The sequence below is a fragment of the Chlamydotis macqueenii genome, chromosome 2 (assembly GCF_036417535.1).
Source record: "Chlamydotis macqueenii isolate bChlMac1 chromosome 2, bChlMac1.mat, whole genome shotgun sequence".
In the NCBI taxonomy this organism is placed as follows: Eukaryota; Metazoa; Chordata; class Aves; order Otidiformes; family Otididae; genus Chlamydotis; species Chlamydotis macqueenii.
Window position 1 is genome coordinate 24,879,289 of NC_141557.1, and position 11,711 is coordinate 24,890,999.

An 11,711-nucleotide genomic window follows, 5' to 3' on the forward strand; every position below is an offset into this window, starting at 1 on the left:
AAAAGAAAACAAAAAAAAAAGAGAAAACGCGAAATAAAAATCGCGGCCGGCGGCGGCCCCTGGGGAGCTGCAGCGCCGCCACCGCAGCCCCGCCGCCCGCAGCCTCCCGGTGCGGGGCTCGGGCACCGGCCCTCGGCGCGGCCGCTGCTCCGCCGCTGCCTCTCTTCGGTCTCTCCCTCGGCCTCTGTTCAGCCTGGGAGCCGCAGCAGCTTGCTGCCTTTTTTTTTTTTTTTTTTCCCTTCTCCTCAACTTTTTTTTTTTTTTTCCCCTTGCTTTCCCACGCTGGCTGAATGTGACTTGACCCCGTTTCAAAAAAGTTTGACATAGTGCTTCAACATTTCCGCATTCCTCCCCGACTACAAAGGCTGCAGCCGCCTCCTTCTGCTTTCTGTCTCTGCTCTCTGTCTTCACACTCAATGAAACCCTTCATGTGCCTCTGCCAAAGGCAGCCGCATACCGCAAGGGTCGCCGCCAGCCCCGCAGCCAGGCACGGCTCGGGGCGAGCCGCCCCGGGGGGTCCCGGGGGGTCCCGGCAGGGCCCGGCCCCGGCCCCGGCCCCGGCCCCGCCGCCGTGCTCGGCGCTGCACGGACGCGGGCTCAGCCGGCTGCGGCAGCACTGAGAAGCCTGACTCATTCCTAGGGCTCAGCGTGCGAGGCACTGGGAAATAACCCTTTTGGGGTTTGGGGTTTTTTTTTTCATCCTTCCTGAGAAATAACCTTTTTTTTTTTTTTTTTTTCTTCTCCAGAAAAACGCGAATTCTTCAGTGCTTTTTTGCTACTTTCCATTCAGAGAGAGCGCAGAGCTCCGGCAGGAAGTAAGCGCCCATGAATGCTTTCGGGAAGCATCAAGAAACTCCGCTGCAAAGTCTTTGGGGCTTGCAGCTGGCGATGTGCGAGACAGCGGGGCGAGGAGGGCAGGGCGCACGGAGAAGCTGGGCCCACAGTCAGCCCACTCTCTGATGCAGAGAATATTTTGTACGGAGCTGATTCCTACGAATATTGAAACACACCGCAGGGAAAAAAAAAAAAATCACAAAACAGATGCCGATCTACTCCGTTTCCATGGGAGAAAACATACATCTGGAGTGCCCAATTCCCAGTTCTTCCAGCTGGCACCCTCCAGCACGTTCTTTTCAGAACCTCAGGGATGATAATGGTCCAGCTCCAGAGCCAGCTCTTACAGTGGTTTAACTGGGAGGGAGTCAAGCCAGATCCCCTCTTACAATGGGAAGCATAATTTAACTAAGTGGGTTTATAACTCAAAATGTGTATGTCGAGGACTTGGCATCATGCACCAATTTAGAATAAGTGAAAAAATAGATACAATACTGTACAAACGAAAATAATTCATATCAGAAAGCAGCATATAATATAATGACTCTATCTAGACTCACAGTGCTACCAAGCAGATATGAAATCCTATAGCTTAAATAAAATTTGTCTTCCTGGCTTCAAAACTGACCCCAGCAATTCCACATGCCCTTCCGATCTCTGAGAGGTTAAGAGGCAGCACCTGGGGGTGAGGGGAAACTGGCTGAGAGCAGGAGGGAGCCCTTGGGTTTCCCCTGGAGAAGAAAGGGAGCTGGTCATGCCTTCAAGGAAAAGGCCAGTGGCATCTGTTTGCAGAAGACCATGCATACTTTGCGAGAACTTCATTTATGCTTGTAATATATTTTAGTTTAAATCACAGAAATTCCTCAGCAACTTCTGAAGCCCATGGTTTATCAGAAAAAGATGCTGAAGTTAATGGCAAGCCCCGTGACCTCTAAATGTGAAAGCGTCAAAGACTTAAATACAAAGATCTATTTTTTTTTTTAAAGTTGTGAAAAATCATATCACAGCACAAAGTTTGTAGGTACATACAATACCTCCCTCCATTTATCTATTTTGTAACATTCATGGTTTTATTAAATCTATCTTTCTTTCTTTTTCTTTCTTTCTTCCTTTCTCTCTCTTTCTTTCTTTTTCTTCCTTCCTTTCTTTCTTTTTCTTTCTAATGTTTAGGCAGCTGTAACAAGCGTGGTACAGAAAACCCTCCTCAGGTTCCAGGGGCATTAGCTGTCTCACTCTACATGCAAAAGGCTTCCCTTCTGGGGAAGGAGAAGTGAAGTCTTGGTTGCTGTCTCCTTCTGAAGATCTCCGGATCTTGAAGCTCCAGTCAGGCTCTGTTCCTGAGAAGGGACTGAGGGGCACTGGGTCCTTTGGCCAGCTAAATGTGCAGCTTCACGTTCAGGATGAACGTGGAAGGGAGATGTACCTCTATGCTCAAATAATGTGCTGATGTATCATTCTCCTAATAAGGAGTGTTCAACACAAACTCACCCTTTCACCCCATATTCTCCCAGTATTTTGAGGGGAGTATATGTAATGCCTCTGTCCTTTAGAAGCATTCTGTCTGCCTTTCTGTGTGGTGATGTCAGTAGAGATTCCCATGGGAGTCTATAATGCTAATGCTATCAAACTGAATGAATTTAAAACATAAAAGTGCCACATAGTTAATGTGTCTTTACATGATCCTCCCTCAGATTTTTTCAGGGACTTTTTCAAAAGAATGATGTGACTGTGTATTTTCTTTCTCTCCACTTCTCCAGATCAGGTAATCAAACTACCTTGTCTCCCAAAGTATAAAGAAGCTATACAAACCTCTAAAATGACCTAAACCAATTTTCTCAATTTTCTTTATATAAAAGTTAAGTGATTTCAGGAAGAAATTTCCAAACATGATTAAACATAAACATCAGCGAAAATGGATGCTATTACAAATAATTTGTTGTAGAGGCTGAAATGATGTACCTGAATTGTCAAAATTATTTGAAAATATAAAATCTACTACATTTGTTTTAAAGTTCTAAGTCAAGAAGATGTTTTAAATCATATATATTTTAGAATAGTTGTAAATCATAAAAAATAAAGAATAAATAAAGTTTTTTTTTCTTTCATAACAACCTTTAAAAATGTTAAATCTTTTGTTTTCATTAAAGCACTATTCTACTTTTAACGTTTCTGATTTAGAATTGGTAAGTATACATCTATTTTTTAATCAACAACAGAGGCTTTCACATAGAGAAATTAATAAATCCCTTATTTCTTTTCTAATAGAAAACATATTAATTTTTAGAAATTTACAGCTATTTAAATAATTTAATATTTTAAGAAGCTTATTAAATATTGTTATGAAAATAATTCAAAATACCATTTGTTTCTAATTCTAAATTAATTCTAAAGTATTTTTTGCTCTGTGAAAACAAAAATTTGGGTATGTGTATCAAAAGAGTAATAAAATAAATTTCTTTCTACATCAAGATTTTCTGATTTTCCATCAACTTTTTCTTTGCAGAATATGTTTTTCAATATTTTTCTATTTCAGTATTTTTAATTCTAGTCTTTTTTAAAAATCACAGCGAAAAAGAGAAATAACTTATACTGAAATGCATTTAAACAGGAAAATTCTAATGTATTATTTGAATTGGAATTAAATTGCAATCAAACTCCATTAAAACAAAAAAGAAATTATGTTGCATGCTGTATAGAAATAATTTTCATAAAATGAGGTCTGTAATGTTTCACTGGAAATAATGAATAAGCCAGTGGGGTGGAAATGGATAACAAGCAATTACCAGAATGACTATAAAGCAGTTGATTAAAATAAGCTGGTAATGGTGGGCAATACCAAGAAGTGTGATGAATAGACGAAGACTTTCAGACAGGATGAGACACAGTGTATTGTTGTGCTTTGCGCATTTTATCTGTGTTTCGGGAACAGCTGAGGTTCTGCTGGGGATTCACAGTTTGACCTTACAAGAAGTGTTCTACAGAGCAGCATGAAACTTCCCTTTCAAAGTACAGATTTTCACAAAGCTTTTGGAAAATTGTTTGCTTTGATTAAAGTGTTATTGCTGGGCTGTGTTTGTTAACTTGCCTCCTCAGGCTCAGTTAATATGATTTTAAACCAATTTTTCTGGACATTTATCCTCAAGAAAAAACCTGAACTGATGAGAGATCAATTGTTTTGTAGTAGAGACATCAGTCAACTGTTGTGAATACAAATATTTAGAACCTACAGTAGGCAGAATTTGCTTTAAAATAGTAGCATAAATCGTGTTTTTTCAGAAGTTTCCTTTAGCAAGCCAAAAGAGATTTTATAAACAAAACAATTAGTATTTATACTGCCTAGAAAATTATTCCTGAAAACTTATTTCAGATATCACATCTCATGTGAAACATGGGAAATAATTATTTTCACCTATCATTAGCTGTGTTATATGTGTGTGAAAATGGACTATAAATATATACTAAGTATTTGAAAGCTACTTTTAATGAAGTGTAGGCATAATGAGAAATGTGATACAACTGAACACTAGGAATTAATTCTGATGTGAAATATTAAAATATTTTCCATTTGAGCCTTCTTAGAGAGCTGAACAAGAATACTAACAAAATTGAAATAATATTTACAGAAAAATAATTCATTAATGTTTTAACTAATTCAGGTGAGAGAAAATACTGTCTAATCCATGTAAAATGTATGCAGCCACTGAATAATTTGCAGTGATGAAGGTATCTAAGCCAATTACAGTATGATCATTTAGTTTATTTTTCTTTCAATCAGAGCCTTTGTTTATAGCAGATAATTTTATGTTTTACAAATTGTATCTTTCTGTTATTACAGTAATAAACTATACTGTGGGGCTATTGTTTCTTAGTACAAAGAACCATAACATCATGTTAGGCATTTAAGCACACACATATTTCCCCACATTTGTTTGTGTATGCTTTAAGTAATTACCAGTCGCAGGAGTGGCCAAGAAACGTGCCATGTGAGAAGCATGCCTACGAGTACGCAAGCCTGTTTGCACCAATAGTCTCTGAACTCTCCAAGGAAGGCACCTGAGTCAATCCACCAGCCGTGTTTCCTTCTCCAGCTCTAAGGCAGGAGCCAGCAAACTTCACTGGCTTTCTTCAGAAAGCTGACTTTGGGGATTATTACACAATGGAAGATCATGGGCAAAATGTATACCTACTGTCGAGAAAACAGCTCGTTGTTTGTATTTGCATCGTCCCCTCAAAAGGTTTAGCTAGGAACCAGGTCCGCTCTTGCACTCCGCACTGTGCAGCGTCGTACTGAAAGGCGGTCTTTGCACCAAACCATTTGCGTTCAAAGCCAGGGAAATGGAAGGATAGAGGAAGGGAAAGATTTGCTGGAAATCACACTGCAGATTAGTAGGGAAAAAAAAAGAGCAAGAGGATGGAAATTTATGGAGCCCTGATCCTATGATCTAGCACAGGGGTAGGTAAACTGTGACATGCGCACTGCAGACCGTGTCCAAGGCGGTGGGGTCCTGGTGGCACGCTTTACACCATGGGACTGGCAGCCGGGCTGTGCTGCTGTGGAAGCTGCTAGGTAATCCAAATCCCTAACAGGAGTGACAGTGGGGAAGCAAGCCAGCAGGGTCTGCTGAGATGGGCACTGCCAGCTCATCCCAGGACCCCACGGCACGCAGCACGAGGTGGGACTCCCAAGGAGCCGGTGCCATCTCCCATCTGTGGTGTCTTGCTGGCACTCTTCCTTTCAGCTCAGAGCACTGAGCTGAGAGGTATCTGTCTTGGCCTCAAGATTAAGATTTTTTTTTTTAATGAGGCTCATAGGGGCAGAAATAGAGGCCACCCTGAAGTTGGCAATAGCCAACAATTGAGGGACACTGTAGGGAAGGGACCTGTGTTTTATTTTCTTCCAAGTGTTTTCCCTGCTTTACAGTCATTGCTCGTTGGCATTATATTCTGCACTTCTTGATAGCAATATTTGGCATGGGTAAGATTCTTCCCTCTTCCTTTCTGCCTTCTTCATTTGTCAAGTGGCTTTTACATCTGCTTCAGGTAAGAGTATTTAGGTCGGCGCATATATATTCAGTGCATGGCAGTATCTATTTTTCTTCACACCTTTTCTAGAAGGCTTATTCTTAATCTCTGTTTTCCATTCAGTCAGTATAGGAGGGAAGCAAAGACAGATTTTTAGCTGTGGAAACTGATGTTGTCTGTGGAAGCTTTCAAAGAAAACCCTGTTTGATTTTTACTCCATAATCCTAAACTTTTTATGTCTTTCAAGTCTTAAAAAATGACTCACAATATGACTTATTTTTGTGACCAGGAAAGTTGGCCACAGAAAATAGGACTTTACTCAGCTGATCTGGCCCTGAGTAAACATAGCCTTATCTGTTGGTAACAGTGACTAATACAAGATTTTATAAATTTTTCTTCTGTTAGTCTTTCACAGAAAGAGAGCAGACTTTGAATGTAGATAATGCATGGACCAAATTCTTAAACATGTTCCAGTTCTGTCAGGCAGAAAGAACCTACCTTATCCCACAGCCCACGTGGCATTTATCCGGTGGGTGGCCAGTAAGCCTTTTATGTGCTGTACTTGGGAATTAAGTAAGTTTGATCTAGAAATTGCCAGTTCACCCAGAGCCCCAGCATGCCACCTGTATAGTCACATTTTGGAGAGAAATTGTGCATTTGTTCCTGTTCAATGAAAAATGAAATAATGTTTGTCATAGCATGCTAGTAAAACTGGTGTATGAGATAAGAACATGCCCAAAGTTGGATGATGATGAACATTTAGCCAATTAATCAAATAGGAAATAGGACTACATATGATCTCTGGTGTCAGTCAGTAAAAATGAATGTAACGACAATTAAGTTGAAATTATGCAGCATTTGACTGCAGAGCAAATGAATCGTGTAAAACTGCTGGGAGCTGGTAGGAAACTGCTGCCCTAAAGCACCAAAGAAGCATCGTGTCCTATCGGTCAAGTGATGGAGGTGATAAGGAATGGCTGCCGTTCAGCTGCTGCAATAGGCAGCTGTGTTTTATTATGTAGAAATAACTGAGAGTTACACTGTATCATCGTTTGATTTATATGGGTCTATCAGATCTATGCTGTTTGTTGATCCGTATCAAGAAACAATTGGCTTAATACACAGCACAGATCCATCTTAGGCGTTAAAACACACTTCCTACAGACAAGCATACAGTTAAGTCCAAGTATTCTAGCACAGGGTCAGGCAACCACAAGAGGCAAACATCTTTTGGCAATGATCTAATCCTGCCCCAGAGAACTGGATGGACTATGTCATCGTGAGACCATCTCCTGTCTAGCTGTATGCACTTCTGATTCCGTACCATTCCTGAGTACAAAGACAGTAATAGCATATAAGCATGAACAACAGCTGTCACAGAATGCATAATGCTGTGGACAAAAAAAAAAAGTAATTTTATGCACTCTGGAAAAGAATTTACACTGGGAACGTGGAAAACCTGTAGCTAACTGCTTTCTAACCTGTAGTAGTGAGTGTTTAATACTGGTCACTACCTACAGTGTCACACCAGTGCACCCACCTCTGTTTCTTCCCAGTTAGCTGGTAAATACATAGCAACAATTTGGAAAGGGGAAAACTTGGTCTGCCTTACACAATTCCATGGATTAGAAAGTTGGGATAAGAAGGAAGGCAAAACTTTAAGAGCAACCAAAATTAGTAGGAATGACAACAAATTATACCAGCCAGTACACTGTACCTGTATTTGGCATCCAGTGATGCCACTTATGTGTAAACTGTCACAAATGACAAGCACAATGCTGCAAATCTTGGTAAGTAATGTACTTACCTGTCACATCATCTAAAATACCCATGCACTTTACATTAGAAACATTATAAGATAAAGGTATGTATTTATACATTATATATATTACACTGCCTACAAAATTGACTATATTATTCTTATCCTTAGGAAGTTATACCTGTGTGATGTTGAAGGAATTGTCTTTTCAAGCAGTATGGAGGCTGTTGTGGATTCTTCATCTCTCCCTAGTGCCATAGCGTAGGGACCGATGGCTTCCAGTAAAAAATTGTTTAATGTTGCCTGTGATATAGGCTTAGAAATACAGTGCTACCGAATCAGAATGATGACTGTTATTCATTTTATTATACTGCACATTTGTGTAGACCTCAGTATTTCTCTAGCAGGCACAAAATGCAATGTACGCTGAACTCATCTAGGCTATAAAATGTTGCTCTCCACTGTCTTAAAGGAAAATTAGACTTTGCAAATAGTGGGCAGGTGTGTTTAGAGGATAAAAGCACTTCTGCCAGTATTCTGTAGAGTGATCTCATTGCACACGGATTTATATGTGTAACTTCTATTAAAATCAATCAATGTTACTTGCATAAATGCCCTTGCTTGTCCGTAGGAATAATGTATCCCTTAAGGCTGCAATACAATTTAATCTGTTTAGTAAATGTAACATAATACTACAGTATGAAAAAGACTTGGGAAACAAATGTTGAGCATGCACTAACTCATTTTAGGAACATTCCAGATTCATAAATACATGAGCTGTTTATTATCCACACATACCAGAAAGCTTCTATCAAATATAATTATGCAGTAGAATATGTGCAATGGATGCCTGCCAATATTCTCTACTTGTACAACCACTATTATAGGATGGTCAGCTCTGAGGATGCAGTCTGGCCTTCATGAAGAGATACTCTCCTTAAGTTGCTTCAGAAAATTATTTTTTTTTGTTTTGTTTTGTTTTCATGCCTGGTGCAAGCAATGTGCAGTAGTTATTAAAAGCCAACATTGATGTCAGGATGCCACATTTCTAATTTCTGTACTGAGCACAGGAGGTAAACATGGGATTGCAGGTACCAGACAATGGCAATAGCCAATTTTTTTTTTTTTTTAAAGAATAGCTACACTGGGTCAGAACAAAGATCTCTGTAGTGCAGTCTCTAACAGTAGTTAATAATGTATGCCTAGGAGAAGACTTTAAGCATAGTACTGTCGTTTCACTGTCCTGCTCTCACTTTTTCAAGATAAAGGAAATTTTCTGATGCCTAGGGATTAAAACCCCAAAGTTCAAGTTCCTAGCCTTGCCTCTGCTATTAGTACATAAAGCTGAGCAAATAAAAAACAATGTGTGCACCCAGCAATTGCTAACGAGACTCCCTTGTCCCTCTTTCACAGGGTGAAGACTGTGAAGGGTCCGACACAAGGGAGCACTGTCATTATTTATGACAGTGAAGTAAAACCATTATTTATCTCTTCCTAGCTAAGAATATCCCAAACTTTAATGGGAAATTGCATCACTTTTCAAGCGTGGGTGTACACAGACGCACATGCGTGTACACACACAGCTCAAATATTTTGCTCCGAACAAGATCTAACATTGCTGACAAAACCTCACCAGGTATTCAAAAGAGATGACATTAAAAGGCAAAATAGTTACCTCAGGGTTAAACTGGATAACTGTATATTTTCTGATAATGTAAACATATTGAAATTAGATTTAATAAATGACAAAGTTATGAACAAAATTGTACTGAATACTTGAGCTCCTTCTAAGCAAAGAGACCTGGGAGTGCTGCAGTACTCCATGTCAGGGCAAGACCGGGGTGTGTACAACTCCCTCTTCCTCCTCCTTTCCCTATTCTCTATGCTCCACTTTCTGCAGAAAGTAAACCCAGATTTCCAGGCTGGACAGGACCTGCGACACCTTCCCACCAGGACGGAGAGACAGAAACCAGTGACTTTCTAGGGTTCCTCACTGCAGATCAGCTTAGACGTACTTCTGAGATTTCTAACACCCAACTAACATAGCTATTTTATTTTTTTTTTGTTTGCTTGTTTCCTAAAAGCTTTGCCATGTCAAAATTTACTGCATGTATTTTTTAAGTACTTAGGGAAAAAACAAACCAGAAACAAGAATAGAAACCAATAAAGGAGATAGGTGCATACAGCCTGCTTCATCCAGCCTGTTCATTATTAGTGTAAGAACAGCTCTTACTGGAATCTTTGTAAGTCTCTCTGCTTCACTGATTAAACTTCCATTATCTGTTTTTATGTCACAACCAAAAACATCGACCAGATCTACCCTTTGGCACAGTTCAGAAGTGAACCTCTCCATACTAATTCTATGACTGAATGTTTTAGTTTATTCTTATATATGGCTCTATTCCAGGAAAGACTAATGCACCAAAATGTAACTTGCAAGGAATTTCGGTGTCCAGAGTTATAATCACAATCCCAAAAACTCCCACTCTTCTACTGCCTAAACTGAAGTACACTGAATTCAGTAATCCAGGTTTTTGCATTTGAGGATACAGCTATTTCCAGAAATGTCCCATAGTAATGTAGTACAAAAGTTATTAAGACAGTAATTTTGAAAATCTACAAAGAACAATAGGCTTCTCATAAGTCTATCTGAAGGCAGAAGTTAGACTGGTTTCTTTCCAAGTGTACGTTTACATACTGTTTCCACAGTCCTTGAAAGCTCTTAACCGTTACGAGTAACAGCTTTGCTGAAACACCTGCCATTCAGAGAAAACCAGATTGTTGCAGTTGAAAATGAAAGGTGTTCTTATATTTATTGTATAGTTAGAGTACTTTTCCATACTTAAACCACTGCTTATCAGAGACTAATTATCCAAAGGATTTTATTGCAAGATAAGAATCTTATTGCAATTTTCACTTTTTTATTGCGTCAGCATATAGTGGCTAACATATAAACACGATGCATAGGACTGCCTTTTGTCTTGAAACCATGCTTAGAGGAAAAAAAGTCATGTGGCAACACAGAAAATACTGCCCCTGTCAAGGTTCCTTCTACCAGCTTCAGTCTCTTTAGGAAAATGTGAATCCTTTTCTTTGCTGTTCTAAAAACAATGTAAAAGGTGGGGATCACATGGCAGATGTTTTTCTTACCATGCTTTGCATCACCAAAGAATGCATCCCCTGACCTCTTCTCTTGGCCATACTTCAGCTGAGAAAGCAGTAGATCAATGTTCCTTTCCAGGGTTGTTAGTAAAAAAAACTGAGACAGACCCCTGAATTAGGGAAAACTGGGAAACACGTGAAAACTATTAGATTTGGGGTTTTAGATAGAGATGATGTGTGTTTTGAGGGCCAGGCAATGATCGTTGATACCTAACCTCAATGTACTCTATAAAGACACTTTGAAACCCTGCAAAACTGCTAAATTCAGTAGAGGCACTGCATAAAATTTATGGATAGGAAAATGGAGACAAAAAGACTAGTGAAAGGCAGAGACGATGGAGGAAAAACTGAATTTTGCCACCTTGACCCATGAGCAGGCTGTTCCTGCCTCAGGAAAGGGAGCGGCAGGGCTAAGGGACGAGGGAGGGAAGGGGAGGGAGAGACTGAGGCGCCAGAGACCTGTGGCACTTGGGGACCAGCTTGCCCAGCATGGCTACCAGCAGTGCCATCACACCCCCTTCCTGCCAGCAGTTGTCCCCATCTTCTGGGCAGGCAGTGAGACCACAGACATTTTGCTGCGCCCTTCCTCCCCTCGCCCTCTTGCTCCCCCCCAATTTTGCCATTTTGCTGTATACTAGGCTTGTTGAATAAAAGTTTTTATTGATATAGCTATGCCCTCCTTCCTTATTGTCTTAGTGATCTCTTGCTACTGTTTTAGGATTTCTCTAGCATATATACATGCTTTCCAGGACATGGAGCATGTTCTCATCCTCCAAAACCAAATTATCCCTATGTATCTGAAACTACAGTGTAATGACAAGTAAAGCCGCTTTCTGAGTGATGGAGAGAAAGGGAAAGGGTACTTGTGTATGTCAAAGACTCTTTCACTTTGCACAGGGTCCAGCATTGATGCACTGGAGTAAAAGGAATCATT